Below are 23373 nucleotides of genomic sequence, written 5' to 3'. Positions count from 1 at the left end.
CTTGTTTAAAATCAAGTAGACCAATCTTAGCCAAACACCCCCACACTTCTAGAAATTTCAAGTTATGAGCAAACTCTTTCCACAACTCATCTGAGGTCTTGTCTAATTCTTATGAGGGACTCTATTAAGAATATAACATGCATACAAGACTGCTTCTCCCCACATATTGTCAGATAGACCGAAGCTTAAAAGCATAGAATTCATCATATCTTTAAGGGTTCTAATTTTCCATTCGGCTACACCATTTTGTTGGGGAGTATAGGGAGCATTCACCTCATGTATAATACCATTTTTCTCATAAAAATCTTCTAGAATCTTAGTACTATATTCACCTTCCCTATCAGATCTAAATCTCTTGATATTTCTGTCTAATTGATTTTCCACTTCTGCTTTGAATTTCAATAACTTTCAACTTCATCTTTAGATTTGAGAAGATATACATTAGTGTATCTAGAAAAGTCATCAACAAAAGTAATATAATACTTTTTTCCACCTTTGCTAACAATTTTCTTGAAATATGCTAAATCTGAATGTATTAGTTCAAGTAATTCAGTCTTTCTACTAATAACAGATTTGAAAGGTTTCTTGACATGCTTTGCTTCTACACACACAAGACATTTAGAAAATTCATCACTTTTTATCATAGGAATTAATTCCATTTTCCTAAGTCTTTAATAGAAGCAATGTTAACATGACCTAGTCTACCATGCCACAAATTTATAGACTCAACAATATAAGCAGAATTTCAAATATTTCCATTATTGACAATCTCTTGAACAATGTTCAATACAAATAATCCTCCACTAAGATATCCCTTACCAACAAAGTTTCCTCCAGGAGAAATAATTATTTTATCAGCTTCAAAAATAAGTTTAATGCCTACTTTGTTGAGAAGTACTCTGGAAACTAAGTTTCTACGGAAGGAGGGAACATACAAAACATTGTTCAAGGATAATGTCTTTCCAAAAGTTAATGTAAGTAAATTTTTTCCTTTACCCATTACTACAGTAGTAGTGGTGTTACCCATATATACACACTCGTCATTTTCTACCTCCTGGTATGTGCCGCTTTCCTAATCAAAAGATAGGAGAGAACCCCTTCTCCCGAAGTTACGGGGTCATTTTGCCGAGTTCCTTCGACATGGTTCTCTCAAGCGCCCAGCAGGTTCATCGCACAACTCACTCCCTTTTGCGAGCCCATTTTCAAGCTCTTGAGAAAGAAGAAAAAGAGTAGAATGATGCCCTAGACTGACTATGCAGAGTGCGTTCGAGAAGATTAAGACCTATCTTTTTTATTCTCCGGTCTTGGTACTTTTTTTATTAATGGAATAACCCTCTTGCTATACCTCTAGGTCACGAAAAACTCAAAGCATGGAATAATTTTTTATTGGCATGAAAATGCATTGAAGCGCCTGTGTCTAGCACCCAGTCAGTTTTGTTAGCCACCAGATTTGCTTCAACGACTACAACAACAATCACTTCATTACCCTCAGCAAGATGAGCTTGGACATCACTTTGTCCTTCATGCTTTCAGTCCGCCCTTTTCTTTGATAGCACTTGGCAGCCCTATGACCAACTTTTCCACAAACAAAACAAGGACCCTTAAATTTTTTAATTTGACTCTCCGGCTTGTTGGGTTGATTTTTCTTCTTCATATGTTCCTTTTTCTAGACTTACTTCTGTTTGCCTTTGAACATGTGTTTCACAACAGTACTAGAAGATTCAACAAGATTAGCTTTAGAAGAATTAAGAGAAAGTTCTTCCATCTTATTTTTTAGACGGTTCGCCTCTTCAGTCCTCATATGACTAATAAGTTATTGGAGAGTTAAATTTTTTTTCTTATGTTTTAATTGATTTCTATAATCACTCCAAGATGGTGGAATTTTTTCAGGCAGAACATTAGCCTGAAATATCACACGCATCTTCATGTCCTCGTTGAGAACATCAACAGTCAAGTTCTCATATTTGTGAACTTGTTCCATTATTGGCTTATTATCAACCATTTAAAATTTAATCCACTGACCGAAAACATATTTTTTCTTTCCTGCATCATCAGCTCCATATTTCTTTTCCAAACTATCCTATATTTCTTTGACAGATTTATAGGTTAAAAATAAATCAAATAAATGATTAGTCATATGATTTAGCAAATGTCCTCTCACAATTTTGTTATCCTTTTCAAACTTCTTTTTAACAACATCATCAACAGTCATAACATTTCTAGAATCAGTAGTGGTGTTAGAACCATTCATAGAAGTTTCTTTAAATAAAACATAATCAACTTCAAATTGGTCAAAAAAAAAATTAAAAGGTTTTGTGACCATCGTTTAAAATTATTTTCATCCAAAGGCTCAAGTTTTTACAAATCCTAAAAAGTTTTGTTCAAAAATATAGCCATTTATCAATATTGTATGTTAGTAAGTCGCTTTCAAATTGTTGGGAAAAATACTACAACATTTATATTAGACTAAAATTGCAAAATAGTAAACGGCTTATTACAAACACTGTGTCGTGGCAAGCCACTACCTTGGAAGTGATTTCGGCCCGACTCTGATGCAAATCGTTGTTGCCGGTTGCTCCCCAAGGTTCCACAGTTACTCTCAAACACGCGCACTCATGGATGAAAGTTTGGAGGTTACCCAAAATGAATTGCCAAAAAAATATTCTAAGAATAAGATAAGAAGAAAAGAGGAAAAAGTTTTTCTCTTCTTTTTGTTTGTGTTGGTGTGTTCTATCTTATGCTCACCAAAGCCTCTTCTTATATAGGATTGCAAGAAAAGGAGTTGCAAGTAAGAGAGTTTAATTTTTAGAAACGTATTGTCAAGGTTAATAGCATTAAAGGCCATTAAATCACTTTTGTTTTTTGGAACGGATGTATCATTTCTTTTTGAAACGTATTTTACATTTGTGACTTTGCATTACTCTTAGTTAATGAAGTTAGAATAATCAACTAAAAAATATAGAGTAATCAACTCAACAATAGAATTAACTCAACATTCTCTTCTTGATATTAACTCTTAAAGTCTTCATTAATCCTTGAGAGATCCTACATATCCTAATCACATCCCTTAATTTACATTTCAAATTAAAGTAAAGTTAAGAGGAAAAGTTCAAAAGGTCCCTTTTGAGTCATTTTGAGAAGTCTTTTACAATTTTAACGATAAATTTGAACTAAGTCTTGAGTAAATGAGTATGAGAATGAGAAGATTTATATTCATGAATTTCTATATTGTTATTGAGGTCCTTGAGTTGACCCTATGAATTGAGTATTCTTGAGATGAGTAGGATCGTTGAGTTCTATGTTTTGAGTTCCTGAGTCCTTGAGTTCTGAGTACTGAGTTTTCTATATGGTTATTGAGATACTTGAGTTGATTTGTTCATGTCTATATTTTAGCATGAACCATATATTGAGTTATAATTTTTGAGAATCTTTGAAAGCAAACATTTTTGTCTTAAACTGATTTTCTGAGGAAGTAAAGAGGTGTTTGAGAAAGAGTATAATGGAACTATATATTTCCCAAATGTTTCATTTTTACATGAAGAAAGAGAATATTATTTTGAGAAAAGAGAAATTTGATTTCTAAAAATATTTTATGAGTTCAAAGATATTTCAGAGTAGTTACCTTTTTTAAGATGATAGTTTGAGCAATTATCCCAAACTAGAAGAGGAGTATGTTTTATACATTTGAGCACGAGTATATATTATTGGCAGACACTAATATGGGGGATGAGTTTAGACAACTCACATTCCTCATAAACCATGTATGCCAACATGGATACATGATCATACTTTTAGATATTTCCTAAGTGCCTTAGGGTAGAGCTTAGTGGATCCACTTAGTTGAGATGTTCTATATCACGGCAAGGTATAGGATAGTTCTAGCAGCGTGGGCGAGATGTTGTATCATCATGTAGCTCATAGTGATGGTTGTTGTTTAGAGAATCTCCCAAATAAGAGTTACGAGTATGTTATTGTACTTTTATACATTTTGAGTTGATATCTACTATTTTGAGTTTATTTTATTTTTATATACATCCTTGAGTTAGTATCTGTTTATTATGATGCTTTAAACATTTTATCTTTTGTTATTACTTTCATATTGGTGTTGAGTTGAGGTGAGTATCGTCTTCCCATGTTATCAGTTCAATTAGTTATGTTACAGTTTCCCCTTACATGCTCGTACATTTAAAGTACTAACGTCATTCGACCTGCATCCTTTTATGATGCAGATAGGTGTTCAGGTTTATCAACAGACGTTTCGTTGAGATCACTCTACACTTCAGTTAGCTTTGGTGAGCCTCATTGTATTCCGGAGGACTTCACATTCACTTTCCAATTAGTAGTTTTGAGGTGTTGTGGGTCTTGTCCTGACATCCTTCCTTAATAGTAGAGGTTTCATAGATAGATGGAGTTGAGGAGTTGTTTTAGTATTTACATTCTTTGAAATGTTTTACAAACTATAAATATTTCTAGCCTATTATTTCTTGAGTTAGTTTTTCACTTGTAGTCAGCCATGATGAAGATTCACTTACGGACCAACAATGGTTCTCGAGTGCTGATCACGTCTAGGGTGTAGACTCGGGTCGTAACACTCTTTTCTTCCATTCATAACTATTACTATTTATTTGAAGGGACAAATATGATGAAGCATTCTAACATACCTGAAGAAACACCACGAAAATAAAATCGTAAGGCCAGGTACAATAAGAAGAAATGTGTTGGAATGTTCAAGAAAATGCATATACATAGTTAGAAGAATGAAACTTAATTTTTCATATGTATATGCATATTCATACTATGTAAGTATACATTTAAAAAACATAAAACATTGAAATGATCTTCAGTTACAATATGTAATCACTTACTTGAAAGTAAGCATAAAAACGGTGCAGTTTGATGGCATCACAAACACACACCAGAGATAAGTAACACTGACTCCTTTGATTGTGTTGAGGTCGTCAACATTGATCAAAATAGGAATGTCAAAAGCCTAAAATATTTATCTGTGAGTCTCATGTTTACAAATTTCGGGAGGCAGTCTGGATGGAAGTTTAGTTCTTCAAGTTCCTTTTGCAATTTCCATCACCCTCCATTAAGTCGTGTTTTCAAAGGTTGAAGTCAAAGTGATGCGCTATTGCTCATGGCAGTTGTAACCATCACAAAAAATAAAAAAAATGTCATTCAAAGACTTCAGATGATAAGAATATATTTCTGACAGTTAATCATAAACTATGTTCATGTGTAGTTTGGGAGTAGCAAAGAATATACAAAAAATTGATTGGCAAACAAAATATAGATCAACAAATAAAAGATTTAATGACCACTACATTTTTTAATAGCCAACTTGCTCATGACTATCAACACTCGTATCTAAAATCTCTACATAGACTATTTTGTCTTACATCAAACACTGTTAGCATTATTAAACATTCAAAAAATTATTCAAACAATAAAATTATCAAACACTCAAAACAATGTATACAATTATTACCATCATTGACAACAATTTCTTCAATGGTGATATTATATTCTTATCAGCTGAAGTCTTTGAATGACATTTTTCTTGATGAAGAGAATCTACCAAAAATGCTTGTTTTTCTAAAATTATAACCACAAATAAAATTTCCTGTCAACATAGTTTTTTTCCTTTTGCAAATGTAAGTATGTAACTACTTTTGTAAATTATGGAAGCCCAATTTATTTTTTACTCGTCTATCATTTCACTTTTCACTACTCATCTCCCGGTGTTGTACAATGGCAGAAATTTACTCAATGATATATTTGAATATATGTAGGATGTTGAATACATGTTACTAATTAATTATACAAGTTGTTAGTTAGTTAGAATAGAAGCTTCTAGAAGTTCTTGGTAGTTAGGAATATGTTGTTAGTTATAAATACATGCCTCTTGTACAGATTTACATAAGAATGGAGTTTTTCTCATTCTGTCTAATTTCACTCTCCATATACTCCCATTAATGGAGCCTCTTAACTTGGTATCAAAGCTCTGCGAATTCGTGGATTTCATCACTATTTGTTGATAGTTTTCTCGATTGCAGCTCAATTTTGTGATTTCATCACTGAGTGTTAGTCATTCTCTCTACTCCAACTCAATTTTCCTTTTGATTCATGTGTGAAAATACTGATTAGCTACGATGATTCCAGCTGAAATCTCTGGATCAACTTCAGATGAGACGCTTCTTGCTTATGCTACAATTTCTGGATTGAATTCGACTGATCGGGTAGATCACAATCACCTTCTGTTTATTCATCTTTCTGATACTCAAGGTGCTGCTCTAGTTTCAATCCAACTCTTAGGATATAAAAATTACTCTATGTGGAGCAAGTCGTTAAAACTTGTATTACTTGGAAAAAACAAGCTAGGTTTCCTATTAAGGACCTATAAAGGGATATGTTTCCTCCTTCTTTGCAAGATAGGTGGGATACATGCAATGCAATTGTTTTAGGTTGGATTTATGAATACTATATCTAAAGGTTTGGTTAGTACTGTCATTTATGGATCTGATGCTCACATTGTTTTGGAAGAACTACGTGAAAGGTTTGATAAAGTCAATGCTTCTAGAGCATCTTATCTGCATAAGGAGATAGTTACTTTACCTCAACGCACAACTTCAGTGAAAGGTTTGATGCCTCCACCTTTATGTGCATGTCTTGAATCCAAGCAGTACTCTGATCACTTCCCGTCTTAAAAAATTGTGGCAATTCTTAATGGGCTTAAATGAGTCTTATGCTCATGCTAATAGTCAAGTCATAATTAAAATTCATGTGCCCAATGTTAATCAAGCTTATGCAATGATTATCAATGTTGAGAGTCAAAGGGTGACTAGTTCTCATCTGAAATTCTTTCTGAGACTGCTCTTATAAACAATAGGATGTCTCCTAGTCCCTATACTAACAGTACCACATCTTCCTTAGGGGTAGGAGGAAACACTAGATATAGTATTGGTGGTGGTAATGTCACGACCCAGACCGTCGTGATTGGCACCCACACAAACCTTCTGGTGGGAGAACTATTACTACAACCCAAACAAACAACACAACCAAATACTAAGACATTTAAAGATACGGAAGCAAGCTTAAATGACTATAAAAAATTGAGTCCCCATGAACTCCAAGGTTTTAACAAACAACTAACCAACTAATACGGAAATTCAACCCCTAGATGTTGAAAGTCATTGTACCAAAACTCTACTAACGACAAGTCTAAGAACAAGGGGTACAACCCCCGAAACTAAACAACACCTTTAAGAAATAGTCAGAGTCTGAAAAGAGTGGACTTAAACAAGAAAGTTCCATGAAAGCCTGAAAGAACTGGCTCACCCTTGAATTCGGTCACGCTCATTAGTCACCTAGCTGAAGTCTATCAATATGTAATGACCCTCTTGGTCATTTTTGTGTCTTGCCTTCTGTGTGTCGTTTAGAGCGTTCCTGTAGCGACCCCAAGTCATTTATGACTTGCTGGGACTGACAGTTCGGTCACCTGGTCGTTCATTTGGTCTTGGTGTGAGTTTGTGTTTTGGAGCTTATGAACCTTGAATGATAATTTTCGATCAAAAGTTCAAGAAGATGACATCGGAATCCAATTCTGACGATTTCATCAGCTCCGAAAGGGTCATTTTAAGCTAGTAGCACGGTCGACATGACTCCCGAGGTTTTCAGTGTGAGTCGGTGTGATTAGGCGTTTTAGCCTTTGAATTTTGGCTTAAGTTTGACTTTGGTCAACATTCTGAGTAAACACGCTCGGATGAGAATTCCGTCAGTGCAGTTAGCTCCGGAATGTCGAGTTTGGTCTAGATTGACCCTTCTTTTGTGTCCCGAGGTTTTTGATATCTTTCCGAGCCCTTTTGTGGGTTTTGGCTTAAAATGACCTTTGGAAGTGGGACCCACTTTTTATCGAAATGACCTCTGATGGAAATTTTGACTGCGCCGTTGAGTCTGGAATATCAAATTTGGTATGGTTGCATATCTCGTTTGCGTGCACGGGGTTCCGAACGAGATCGGAGCACCCCGTCGGAGTTTAAGGTTTTGGAATTATTGCAGATTTTCTGCAATAAATGCAGAAAATCAACAACATATTCCCAAACTTCAACCTCTCTTAACTCCCTCATCTCTCAACCGATTTGGGCGATTCAAAAGGAAAAATTGTGACATTTTTCGAGGGCAACGCGTTGGTGAGCTCGGATAGTGGTTTGGGGTTCCCGTTTGAGGTAATTTCGCGAAAAACCTGACTGCTGTACCTTTTTAAGTCCTTGTTTTTGGAATTTTTGTTTTGGTCATATCTCACTCATTTTAGCTCGGTTTTGGGTGATTCGAAGTCCCATGTGTTGAGAATTGTCGTGGCTTCATCGTAGAGTGTTCAAAGAGTGCTGGGCACCTTTTGATTTTCGTTTATTTCGATTTTTGGACTGCTGCAGTAGGGTTTCTTTTAGTTGTTTAAAGTGTGGTTTCTTGCTATGTTTTGAGCCTCAGATTGTGTTCCATTTTGGAACACAAGTTTGGAGTGCTATTTAGGGTCTCTTGACGGAGTAAAATTCGGACAGTTCGGTGCGGGTCCCACGATTCCCATTTTGACTCCAAAATTGACCCGTCTCCGTTTGTAAATGACCGTAGTAACGTTGTGACTTTATTTTTGATAGCGGAGCAGCATTTCGAGACTGTTCGAAAAGGGAAAGCTCCGATAAAGTGATTGGAGAGCGCACGGTTGGCCTTAAGGTAGGCTACGGCTTTCCTTCTTTTAGATTGAGCTTAATTGTGTAAAAACACGTTGATTGGAGTGAATTGGGGGTGGGTACCAGTTTACTACCTTACTTTGATTAGATACCTCATGTTAGGATCGATTGGCCATATTTCGGGTATAGTATCATGTTATCTGGTTTAGTAGAGTTGCATGTCTATGTGCTAAATGCTATTGTATGCTTATATGCTTTGTATTGTATGCCTTAGTCTAGGTTAGGCTAGCATTGCCTTAGACTTATGACCCGTGTGGGCTGGATAGCCTTGACTTTCTGTCGACGTCGTTCGGATGACTTAGCTCCTTGTAGACTGGAGTAGCAGACTTGAGTCTGATAGTTTGAGCCTTAGATTAGGCGTTATCGCTGCTTGCTGCACTTCTGTATCTTCTCCCTCTTATTATGCGGTTCCGACACATTCTCGAAAGTTTAGTGCATCACTAGAGGCGTGAGATTGAGATAGTATAGGCTTGGAGCCTTTTCTGTGATTTCTTAGAGTGGACGGCGTTCCACGGTGGTTATTGTGGGATTGGATCCTATTGGAGATACCATCACCCCCGGGGTCGTTCTTTCTAGCTGGGTTGGGAACGTATCGCTGGCTGGGTAGACTCGGTGATATCGGCGATCGCCCTCGGGCCTCTCTTTCTAGCTGAGCTGGGATTGTGCTGCTGGCTGGGTGTCCCCGGGTCGCTCTTTCTAGCTGGGCTGGGAGCTGACTGCACGGTAGGACGACTCGCGATATCTACCTCACTCACGGGTCCCTCTTTCTAGCTGGGCTGGGAGTGGACTGTTTGGTTGGGTGCCCCCTAGGGTCACTCTTTCTAGCTGGGCTGGGAGTGCACTGGTGGCTGGGTGGAGTCTGATGGATTATCTTAGTTACTTTGGGCTGAGAGCCCGATTTTCTTCTTTCTCAGTAGACTTAGCTTTTCCATGTACTTGTCGAGCTTATGGGGGTTCGTTCAGGTTTTATTTAAGCTTGTGCACGAGTGTACCTTCTGGGCTTATGGGGGTCCAGTTAGGTTTAGTCTAGTTGTACTTAGTTTGTTTCTGGTATGCTCGTGTGCTTTCTTTTCTTATCCGCTTTGACCTCTCTGTGTCTAGATTCTATCCTTTCTTATTGTTTTTACCCTTTTTGCTCAGTCGGCCTATGATGCCTACTGAGTACCTGTTGTGTTGGTACTCATGCTACACTCTGCATCTATTTCGTGATGCAGGTCCCAGTACCAGTTACCAGCGGTGATTAGTTTCAGCCTTCTTTTGCAGTTGTGATTCAGAGACGAGGGCGAGCACTTGGCGTTTTGGGGTTTGTTCTGTCTCCTTCTTTTGTTTTAGCTAGTCTTGTTGTCTTTGAGACACGCTCTGTTGTGGTCCACTTTTGGGACTTGTACTCTTTATTAGATAGCTCTGTACTAGTGACTTCCAGGTTCTGGGAGGGATTTCTGTATATATTTATTTTGGGTTGCTTCCGCCTTGTTATTCTTGTTTAGATTATTGTTTTCGCTAGTTTCTGCCCTTTTGCTCATTGCTTGATGTTCTGGGTTACGGGTTGGCTTACCTACTGGTAGGGTATAGTAGGTGTCATCATGACTCGAGAAATCGGGTCGTGACACAATAGCCACCTGAAGATGCCTTGTACTCAACAAAGAAAGAACAAGTGCAGTATCAGTACACAACCACAATGTACTGGTAGGATTACGGGGCTATCCCAATAAGTGAAACACATGCAAGTAACCACAACATTATAAAACAGGCATATACCGAACATATACAAAATTAGTCATCTTTTTAGGATCAATGTAGCATCCCACATTCTCCATAATACACATTGTTTATCAATTTAGAGCAACATACAGTCTTCCAATATCAATCATTATTAGATATGAACGTAATCATCACAAGTAGATACACAACACAATTCAATGGTCCTCTCACGGAACCCAATTCAATGGTCCTCTCATGGAACCCACACCCAAACTATCACGTACCCAATCCAATGTTTATGTCGGAACGTGGCAACCGATCGCATATTTATGCTGAAATGTGGCAACCAATCCAATGTTAATGTCGAAATGTGGCAATCGATCCAATATTTATGCCGGAACATGACAACCGATCCAATTAACAAACCACAATCACAATCACAATGTATATTCTCACAATCATACAACAAAAAGTAATTCATGGCATACAATTATTCAATTATCCTCATTTACGATTAGGGTGATCAATAATGCAACATTTGCATACATACATGCATTATAATGAGAAATTACAAACATATATCACACCAACATGAAATCACAACCATCGCCTACCTCGAATCCAAGCTTGAATCCCCTAAGGCCCTTGAATCTTCCCTTTCCGGATTCTTTCCGCTTGTTCTAGGTTTACAACAATTAATATACGCAAGGATCAACAATCAAATGTCTAATTATCCGTATTATAACAAACCCAATAACCCTAGACCAAACCTACGATCTTAATACCCAATTTAGGGCATTTTCCACCATTAGTTTCAGATCAAAACCCTTCCCCAACAATAATTACCCACAAATTTACATTCTACGGATCAAAAATGGATTCGGGGAGTGAAAACCTTACCTTTAGCCTCAAGAATGGTGGAAAACTGTCAAGAAAACCCTTATGGTCGTTCCTTAGATCTCAAAGTCGAAAAGTGCAGAATGAAATATTTTTGGGGTTTATTTATGTCCTTAAGTTGCATCGGACCCGCCACAACGTCCCCACCCTAGCGGTACAAATCCCGCCCCAGCGGCTTGCACCGAACCAGTGAGCTATTTTAATAATTCCAAGACACCCTTTCACAACAGACCTTCATCCCATGACACTCAGAAAATACCCGTTCACGCTAAGATCAATTTCGGGAGTTCTACTCGCCCGAATTCAATTCCATAAAGTCGTATGAGTTTCTTAACGTCTTAGCTATCTATTCATGTAATCAAAATCATAATTAAATCACCCAGTTGTTACCAGATTTCCATAGACTTTATTGACTCCGATTTCGTCCAAATCTGGACTAGATTAGGAAGTTTCAAGTTACTACCAAAAGTTTTATGACGACCCCAATTCTTTCTCCATTGTCTTTTTCCTAACGATGGAATCAGGTCATTACAAGTAATAACAATAGTGGTGGTTTCAGACAAATATACTCAGGTGATTGCAGAAATTCTGGAAGATCTCATCTCTACTGTGAGTATTGTCACTTCAAAGGCCATACCAAGGATCAATGTTACAAAATCCATGGCTACCCTAGGAAGAAAGGAGGTGCATCTCATTCCAATGGTGCTACTACTGATGGAATTCACTCTACTGAGGCTGGAGTCTATGACTCTTCTGTAAATTCTAACACTATATCTCTTACTTCATCATCTACCATTCCTCCAGCAAGCACACAAGGCCTGTCATTGTTTACACCATGAGCAATAACTTAGATTCTTCAAATGCTGAGCAAGGGCTAGGAAGTGGAAACTATGACAAATGTTGCAGCAACTAGTACCTCAGGTACCATTACGGCACTCATGTCTGATGTGGTGAACCATAACTGGATTGTTGACACAGGTGCTCCAAACCATATGGTTCATAATCTCAGTCTATTGAATCAACATCAAGATCTTAGTGATCAAGGTCATTTAAAAGTAAATTTGCCCACAGGGGTCAAGTCTCTATCAATCATGTTGGTGACTCTCTAGGGGATAGAATAGTAAATGATGTTCTATTTATCCCTGAATTCAAGTACAACCTTCTTCTGTTTCACAATTAACAAAGCAGTTGAGATGTGCTGTGTTATTTTTTCCTAACTAATGTATCTTTCAGGATCTCTTTAGTGGGAATATCCTAGGAATTTGTAAAGAAAATCAAGGTTTATATATGCTACAGACAACTCTCAATCTCCAATAAAAAGTACCAGATGCTAGCAACTCCCTGGCATTCCTAGTTCTATCAATTTTACTCCTTCAATTTCCACAACTTGTCACTCTTGTTCTGTAACTAGTTTTTAGCATATGAGATTTAGACATGCTCCTCTTAAGACTCTAAGTAAGATAGAATGTCTACCTATTGTACAATATATGACTCATAAATGTATTGTTTGTCCCATTACTAAACATACCAGATTGCCATTTCCATCTAACTCTTCTACTTCTACTTCTATTTTTTCTATTGTTCATGGTGATGTGTGGGGACCCTATAGGGTTCCTAATCATGATAATAAAATATACTTTTTCACTTTAGTAGATGATATGTCCAATTATACCTGGATCTTCTTAATGCACACCAAGTCTGACACTCTTGTTGTCTTGAAAAAGTTTCTAAACATGGTACAACCTCAATTTGAAAAAAAAATGTGAGGTGTCTTAGAAAATGGAACTGAGTTCCTTAACTCTCATGTCCATGAGTTATTAACAAATCATGGAATTCTATGGAGGTAACAAAATATTGTGAACGCCAATTTAACAAATTGTTTGTAAAGAGAAAAAATAATTTGTGACTTTTTTAATTTTATTTTAAATTATACATATACGGATATAATGAAAATCAACATCCATGTGCTTAGAGAAATAATAAATATTGTCGTTGTTCATTTCATTATGGTTCTCCAATATGGTTTGGATCGGAGTCACTAAAAAGAGGGTTTGAAATAAAAAACAAACTTAAGAGGAAGGGGCTGAAGGTTGGGGGTATAGCTTGTTAAATTTATGAAGGAGATTAAAAGTGCTTATTTTAATCAAACTAAAATGATCAAATCTGCTCAAGAGTACAACTAGTGACAGATTTATGGTTTTAATTTGATAAGTTCGATTAATCTTAATATTTTTAGTACTGAACTTATCAGACTTTTAAGGTTCCGAGTTAAAATTTAATTGTTGTTGAAATTTTTGTCATTTCTTACGTAAAACATTATACTCCCAATAAAAAATATTGAGTTTGGTGCTACAGCGCAAATAATATTTTACTGAATTTTGCGAGGTGCATGGAACCAAAAATGGAAAAAAGTTTATACAATTAAATATAATGTCATAATTGATGATAACTTTTTAATTCGTAATGGATCTAGTTTGGTGGTAAAATTAGTTAGAATGTCTTTACCATGTTGGTTTATTTAATTTCTCATAAAATATTATAGCAGATTCAACAAAACAAAATAGGATAAACATGATAACATTTAAATTTGGAAATAAGTATTGAAATAGAACTAGAATATCAAGATATATAATTTTAAGCAATTCATAAGTAAAGTTGCTCCTTCAAAAGAGAGAAAGAGGCTATAACTATTTTATTTTTAATTTAATACTAAGATGATAACATTGGAATCAAGCTTCTAGGGCAACTTTACTCTTCATCAATTATTATTTCTGTGTATTCGATAGCATTTAGCAACTCTTCGCTCTGCAAAAATTAAAAAAAACAACAAAGAAAACGCGTTTATCATATATAGGATATACGTTATACATATTGTTAACTTTAATATATATGATGAGATGAAAACTAACCTCTTCAACCAGTTGGTCAACCTCCTTAAATAGTTTTTCTTCATCAAAAGTTAAGCAAGTAGATATACTCCTCCTTTCAGTCAACAATGTGTATTTCATACAGAGCAATGCATGTTGTAGTATAAGTGCCTTCTTTTCTATTTCCTTCAATTCTCTAAAAAAATATAGTAAGCAACATAAGAAAAATTCATGAAGAATGATAAATAAATAAAATTTGACATAGAAATAGTTTAACCATTCATAAAAAATATGTGTTTTGTAATCGTGAAAATAAGACAAATCATATTTTATATATAATATATACATAAAAATAACTTTTGATGCACAATTGATGGATGTTATTAGTTAAGAGTATGATGGGGATAGAAAATTAAAATAAACTCACTTGATAAGTGCCTTTTGTCTCTCAAATTCTCTAAAACTGATAAGCAATATAAAAAAATTCATGAACATATGAAACAAATAAGAGTAACTTATAATAACTCACTTGATGACAAGTTCCTGTTGTGAACTAAAACCCCTTCTTGAAGAAGCCATTGAAACAAAAGAGGAAATTAAGAATCAAGATGGTGTTACTGTTCTTATTTTTCATATGACTTTTGTTCTCATAAGAGGAGAAAGCCCTTTAAATAGATGAATTTCATAATGTTCTTACCAAAAGTAATAGTCAAAGTTCAAGAAAATGATAAGATATCAGTCAACTAGTCAATTGTGAAATTAATGAATTTTGAAAATTTTGCGTATCTCAAAAATATGGTAAAATAATGATTTTTGTTGTTCAAACTAATTAAATCTAACCAAAAGAGCCGTTAATCAAGAATCTATATATATATATATAGAAATAAATTAAAAATGTAACAACTACTTTCCAAATGGGGGTGACGAAATATTTTGACTGCCAAATTTGAGTTGTTTGTAAAGAGATAGAAGCATTTAGAGATTTTCTTAAAAGAGTAATTCATGTAACTTTATTATATATACTATAAATTATCCATAATATCCTCTCTATTTCATATTAACAAAATTTTTGAGACTTTTTTCATTGTTCAAAATAATTTAATTGCTCCAAACTCAAGAGGGATGTTTGAACTTTTTTCCATATTTGTCCTTTCATTTTTGAAGTTTTATGTTTTTTAGGAGATGAATTGCACTACTTACAAAGTTATATTTCTGATTTTACAAAAGACTATAATGAAAATTATGATATAAAGTATGTCCTTGAATGATTTTTTAAATAGGTGTGCATTGACTCACAAATTTAATTAATATGGAATAGAGAGAGTATAGTTTATTTGTCATCGTAATTATTACCTGTACTACTTTATCTATTTCAATTTATGTGACACACTTTTCATTAGTTAGTTCAAAAAAGAATGACTTATTTTCGTGTTTGACAAATGTTTATTGACCCTACCAATATTATTTGGCAAGACGTCCATAAATGTGTACTCTTCTATTTAAAAATATATTTATTTTAAGGATAATTTTGAAACATTGAAAAATCTTTTCATATTTCATAAATCTCGTGCTAAATACATCACATAAATTAAGCGAAAGTAATTAATTTGCATGCATGATTATTAAATAAATTAGCTTATAAATTTTATTATTTAGAGATAGCTTTCTATCGATAAATAATGTCCAATCTATGAATTCAAGAAATACCACTTCCTGCACGATAATTTGAAATTTTGTCATTTCTGACATGAGAATTTATAGTCCAAATAAAAAAATATAGAGTTTGGTGCTATTGCGCAAATACTTGTATTTTACTGAGTTTTGCAAGGTGTGTAAGGATGGAAAAAAAATATTATACCATTAAATGTGAAAATTGATGATAACTTTTTAATTCGTAATCCATTTGGTTTAGGTGTAAAATTAGTTAGAAGATCTTTACCTATGTTGGTTTATTTAATTTCTCATGAAATATTATAGTAGATTCAACAAAATAAAATAGGATAAACATGATAACAATTAAATTTGGAAATAAGTATTGAAATAGCACTAGAATATCAAAATAATTTCAGCCAATTCATAAGTAAAGCTGCTCCTCCAAAAGAGAGTAAGAGGCTATAACTATTTTATTTTTAATTTAACACTAAGATGGTAACATTGCAATCTCATTAAAAGCTTCTAGGGCAATTTTACTCTTCATCAATCATTATTTTTGTATATTCGATAGCATTTAGCAACTCTTCGTTCTGCAAAACGAACAAACAAAAAAAATGTGTTTATCATATATAGTATATCCATTATACATATTGTTAACTTTAATATATATGATGAGATGAAAACTAACCTCTTCAACTTGTTCGTCAACCTCCTTAGTTTTTCTTCTTGAAAGTTAAACAAGTAGATATTGTTATCTCCTGTATTCAGGTTAGTCTAAAAATACAGAAACAAAAAGTAGATGAAATAGACAGAATGATTTTAATCCGAGTCCATAGAAACCACTGTGTTTCCTTAAGAAATTTAATCCCCTCACTGTACCCGATGTTGCAGATTAATTCCTCCCAAGATAAAAAGGATTAACATGTTAAAGAAGTAGCGGTACCTCAAATTTTAATAACTTCAGCGAACGCAAGAACAGCAACAAGAGCACACATAGACTCAGTCGATCGACAATTTTGTTTATGTAATAAAATGTATGCAAAGAGGAAAAAATTTCAGTATTGAAAACCGGAAAAAACATCTCTATTTATAGCCATTTACAGCAAGGAATGCGTCTGTTCAAACAATTCTGTTCAGACCCATTTTTTCCAGAACGTTGTGTCTTTTGGGAAAAATAACGACTTTTCGAAAGGAATAGGTCCCTTCAGAACGTTATTACCGTTGCATATGAATTTCAAATAAATTTCGTTACGCCAAATTAATTCTGTTATTTAACTAACATTCTGAATTAATTTATAAGAGAAAAGAAATGAATTAATAAGATTGATTAAGTAAATTTTGTCCAAAAATATTATCAATTAATCACATCATTTGCCAAATTCGAATCCGAAGCCGAGGCCGAGGCCGAGCGAGCGACGACGACGGTGCAAGGGGGCACCTTCTTTTTAACCCTTTAAGAACTAAAGGAAGTGTTTCCTAATATAAGGACAACAATTTCCTTTCTTCTACTAATAAGGTAAAAATGACTTTTCATTTGCACTTTGCAATGACTTTTCATTTTCCCTCCAAAATTGGTTCCCCCACTTTCATTGGTTCTTCCTCTTTCCATTTTCTCTTTTTTATTTCCCATTCACACCTTGCTAAACCCAACAATCCCCCACATGAATGGGGAATGACTATAGTTAAAACATATGCATGAAAAACTTGTGTGTCTTGTAAGTAAGGGTTAATCGCATCTGGATAAGTAGGTTCCCCTTTAAACTTTCCGTAGTGAACATATATCGGATATGCTCGGTCAATCGGTAGATTTGATATCTTTGAACCGTCGAGCTTTGGTGTATACCTAGACAACATAAGTCACACAATCAACCTTTGAACTGTTTTTTGGTTCTCATTGTTTTGTTCGTTTCAGCCATGAACACATCTCGGTTAATAAGTGCTTAGAGAACTGGCCTTACCAGATTCTCCTTGAAGCGGCTTACACTTTACACTTACATAGGTGGTTTTTAACTGTGTTATCCCGTAGATACACCATTTGATATACCATGTATCAAATAGAAACCATTAAAAAGTCCTTATGCCTTTATCCTGGTTACTGAACATTGTCTCATCATGAGAATGGACCATAAAATAAGTTTTGACAATGTTGAACCGTTATCTATGACTTTGTTTGATCTCTTTGAACCTAGATCTTGGGATCTCCAGTCTTCTAGGTAGAGTTACCGCCACGATGACTTGTTCTCGACCATAGTTCCATTCCCGTTGATGATCTCTCAACTCCCTCTCTAGTTAGGCCTTTTGTAAGTGGATCCGACACATTATCATTTGACTTTACATAGTCAATTGTGATAATTCCACTAGAGAGTAGTTGTCTAACACAGTTATATCTTCGTCTTATGTGACGAGACTTCCCGTTATACATAACACTTCCAGCATTTCCTATTGCAGCTTGACTATCGCAGTGTATGTATATAGGGGCCATTGGTTTGGGCCAAAACGGAATATCTTCTAAGAAATTTTGGAGTCATTCAGCTTCTTCACCTGCCTTGTCTAAGGCGATGAATTTTGACTCCATTGTAGAGCGAGCTATACATGTTTGTTTGGATGATTTCCAAGATATTGCTCCTCCACCAATAGTGAAAACATATCCACTCGTGGATTTCGTTTCAATTGACCCAGTAATCCAATTTGCATCACTATATCCTTCAAGAACTGCTGTATATTTGTTGTAATGCAAAGCATAGTTTTGAGTGTCTTTTAAGTACCCCAAAACTCTTTTCATTGCCAACCAATGATTTTGATTGGGATTACTTGTGTATCGACTCAGTTTACTTATAGCACAAGCTATGTCTGGTCGTGTACAATTCATGGCATACATCAAACTTCTGAATACTCTGGCGTAATCCAATTGAGACTAACTTTCACCTTTATTCTTAGCAAGATTAAGGTTCACATCAATTGGGGTCTTTGCCTTTTTGAAATTCAAATACTTGAACTTTTCAAGTACTTTTTGAATATAATGAGATTGAGACAATGCTAGACCGTTAGGAGTTTTGTGAATCTTTATTCCCAATATCAAAACGGCTACTCCTAGATCTTGCATATCAAACTTACTAGCAAGCATACACTTAGTAGCTTTTATATTGGCAATGTCCTTGTTCATTATCAGCATGTCATCCACATATAGGCATACAATGACTTCCTGATCCGTAGTGTCTTTAATGTAAACACATTTATCACACTCATTGATCTTAAATCCATTTGACAACATGGTTTGATCAAACTTTGCATGTCATTGTTTCGGTGCTTGTTTTAGTCCATAAAGTGACTTAACAAGTTTGCATACTCTCTTTTCTTTGTCGGGAGCTACGAAGCCCTCAGGCTGTTCCATGTAGATCTTTTCCTCCAACTCTCCATTTAAGAAGACGGTTTTCACATCTATTTGATGGATTTCAAGACCGTATACTGCAGCTAGGGCAATTAACATCCGAATTGATGTAATCCTAGTCACTGGCGAGTATGTGTCAAAATAATCAAGACCTTCTTTCTGTCTAAAGCCTTTGACAACAAGTCTTGCTTTATATTTGTCAATCGTTTTATCATCTTTCATCTTCTTTTTGAAGATCCATTTTGAACCCAAGGGTTTGTTCCCTGGAGGAAGATCAACCAACTCCCATGTATGATTTCTTAAGATTGATTCAATCTCACTATTGACAGCCTCCTTCCAAGAGGTTGAGTCGCTAGACAACATCTCTTCCTTGAATGTTTTCAGGTTAGTCCAAAAATACAAAAACAAAAAGTAGATGAAATAGACAGAATGATTTTAATCCGAGTCCACAGAAACCACTATGTTTCCTTAAGAAATTTAATCCCCTCACTGTACCCGAGGTTGCAGATTAATTCCTCCTAAGATAAAACGGATTAACCTGTTAAAGAAGTAGCGGTACCTCAAACTTCAATAACTTCAGCAAATGCAAGAACAACAACAAGAGCACACATAGACTCAGTCGATCGACAATTTTGTTTATGTAAGAAAATGTATGCAGAGAGGAAAAAATTTCAGTATTGAAAACCGGAAAAAACATCTCTATTTATAGCCATTTACAACAAGGAATGCGTCTGTTAGGACAATTCTGTTCAGACCTCTTTTTTCCAGAATGTTGTGTCTTTTGGAAAAAATAACGACTTTTCGGAAGGAACAGGTCCCTTCAGAACGTTATTACCGTTGCATATGAATTTCAAATAAATTATGTTGCGCCAAATAGCCGAAGCCGAAGTCGAGGCCGAGCGAGCGACGACGACGATGCGAGGGACACCTTCTTCTTAACCCTTTAAGAACTAAAGGAAGAGTTTTCTAATATAAGGACAACAATTTCCTTTCTTCTACCAATATGGTAAAAATGACTTTTCATTTTCCCTCCAAAATTGGTTCCCCCACTTTCATTGGTTCTTCCTCTTTCCATTTTCTCTTTTCTTATTTCCCATTCACACCTTGCTAAACCCAATAGATATACTCCTCCTTGCAATCAACATTGTGTATAGCATACGTGCCTTCTTTTCTATTCCTTCAATTCTCTAAAAAAAATAGTAAGCAACATAAGAAAAATTCATGAAGAATGTAAAACAAATAAAATTTGACATAGCAATAGTTTAACCATCCATAAAAATTATGTGTTTTGTAATCGTGAAAATAAGACAAATTATATTCATAAAAATAACTTTTGATGCACAATTGATGAATGTTATTAGTTAAGAGCAGGATGTGGAGAGAAAATTAAAAAGAAAGTCACTTGATAAGTGCCTCCTGTCTCTCGAATTCTCTAAAAATGGTAAGCAATATAAAAAAAATCCATGAACATATGAAATAGATGGATACCATAATGTTCTTACCAAAAAGTAATAGTCAAAGTTTAAGAAAATAATAAGATATCAGTCAACTGTGAGATTAATAAACGAATATTTTTTTAAAATCTTGCATATCTCAAGAATACGGTTTAAAAATGATTTTGTTGCTCAAATGACATCATGAGACTAATTAAATCTAACGAAAAGAGCCATTAATTAAGAATCTAGTCTTTATATATATATTTATATATATAAATGTAAGAACTACTTTTCAAACAGGGGTGACCAAATATTGTGAGTGCCAAATTTGAGTTGTTTGTAAAGAGATAGTAGCATTTAGAGGTTTTCTTAAAAGAACAATTTATGTAACTTTATTATATTTATTATAAATTATCCATGTTATTCCAATTTTTTTATTGTTCAAAATAATTGAATTGTTCAAAGATCAAGAGGGATGTTTGAATTTTTTTGCATATTTATCCTTTATTTATTGAAGTTTTATATTTTCTAGGAGATGAATTGCATTAGTTACAAAGTTATATTTTACAAAGGACAATAGTGGAAATTATGATATAAAGTATGTCCTTGAATGGTTTTCTTAATAGGTGTGCATGGACTCACAAATTCAATTAATATGAAATAGAGGGAGTATTGTTTATTTATCATCATAATTATTACTTGTACTACTTTATCTATTCCAAATTTATGTGACACACTTTTCACTAGTCAGTTTTTTTAAAAAAGACATATTTTTGTATTTGACAAATGTTTAATGACGTTATCAATATTTTATTTGGCAAAAAGTCCAAAAATATGTACTCTTCTATTTAAATATGTATTTATTTTAGGGGTAATTTTGAAACATTGAAAAATCTTTTCATATTTTATAAATTCGATGCTAAATACATCACATAAATTGAGACAGAATAATTAATTTACACTCACGGTTGTTAAATAAATTACTTTATAAATTTTATTATTTAATGAGAACTCTCTACCGATAAATAAAGTCCAATCAATGAATTCTAGCAATACCACTTCCTGCACACAAGTTGAATTATATTTGAGTTTACATTGAATAATACGAGTACGTGATGTTGAAGATAAATTAGTTGGATTTTGACATAAATTTCACTTGTTACTTTTTTTTTTCTTACTGAAAATTTAAATTTTGTGAGTGGATCAATTCTTCACTATATCAAGAATGCACCTTATCATAAAAAATTTTGAGCAAAAAATTGTAGTTTAAATAAATATAGGTGATATTATAATATTCCAACATTGTCACACAACACCCCGACAAATTCACCACCTTCTTCTCTTTAAAAGTTTTCTTATTATTGTTGAAAATGCTTTCAAATTGCTTTTGAAATGCACAAAAATGTAGAAAAACACCGTGACTTATTTTTTATGGGATAAAGTCACATAAATTTAGAGAATTCATTTTCGGAAAAAAAAAACATAACATTGGTATCCTAAATTTGATAAAAATAGGAAACGATTGCCAAACATCAGAATAAATAATGTACTCCAGTTGATGAGAACTACGATGATCGACTAAATTAAATGGTAAACGTTGCATTTTTCCTAATATGTGGAAAATACAATTATTGCTAATTCAAGTTTGTCTAAAACAAGTTTGCATACATAATACATACATGAGATATGCCCCAAACTAGGGTGGACATGATTGACACTCAACTCTTACTACCTATTAAGTGAGCGCTATCATAGCTAGCTGAAATTTACATATGAACTCAGACGGTCTACTTATATGGAGCTGGACAATCTCTCTTCATGAGCTAGCTTTTGGGATTGAGTTAGGCCCAGGTGCCATATCTTTACATGGTATTAGAGCTAGATCCATCCATGTTTGGGCTCCCGGTTCACGCTCCAGTTGGGCTTGGGCGTGAAAGGGGGGTGTTGGTGTTAGAGTGGGTAAAAGTCTCACATTAGTTGGAGAATGAATTGACAATGTGCTTATATGGACTTGGACAATCTTCCCCTCGTTAGCTAGCTTTTGGGGTTGAGTTAGACCAATGTGCCATATCTTTACGCTTTAATAAGAAGGGTTAAGAGAGGGAAACAAGTCATAATATACAGTACATGATTAGTAAAGTAGAAAAACAAAATCACCAAAACTTATAATTTAGTTCATTAGTTCATTCTTGTAAGTTGTTTCAGTCGACTGGACTTTTCTTATGCCCATTGTGGCAAAAGGTTACTTGTAGCCCTTTATATGACCACCAAATCTTTTGTGCCTCGTTATGACAATACTAGCAACCCTATGTACTGCTACTCGTAACCCTTCATATGATTACCATTCATGTTGTGCCTTATTAAGGCAGAATTAGTAACCCTTTAAGAGGGCTTAAGCAAGGAGAACCTCTTTCATCATTCTTATTTGTTAAAAGGGCAGAACTACTTAACATGACAGACAGTCCACTACAACAAAAAAGAATTTTGCAGCAATAATATAATTGCCACTATATTATATTTAGGTGCAATAATGAATATGAGTATTTATAAGCAATACTTTATATAAATACCGTTAAAGGCTTTAGCGACTCTAAATGCACTCAATTGGCTAAATTTTTTTTGCAACAATAAATAGTCATTGAATGGAAAATCTAGTACCACTAAGGGTGTGTTTGGTATGA

General features: G+C 34.5%; 1 protein-coding gene across 1 annotated transcript in view; it reads right to left on the bottom strand.

Annotated features, from left to right (window-relative positions):
* The window catches only part of LOC125825438 (uncharacterized), a 1130247-nt gene that overhangs the window by 188390 nt on the left and 918484 nt on the right, over positions 1-23373 (bottom strand). The gene's annotated exons all lie outside the window — the stretch shown is intronic.

This window comes from Solanum verrucosum, unplaced genomic scaffold, assembly GCF_900185275.1.
Source record: "Solanum verrucosum unplaced genomic scaffold, falcon-dt-bn FXZP01000101.1, whole genome shotgun sequence".
In the NCBI taxonomy this organism is placed as follows: Eukaryota; Viridiplantae; Streptophyta; class Magnoliopsida; order Solanales; family Solanaceae; genus Solanum; species Solanum verrucosum.
The sequence above is the reverse complement of the archived record's forward strand: the minus strand, read 5'-3'. Positions and strand labels throughout refer to the sequence as shown.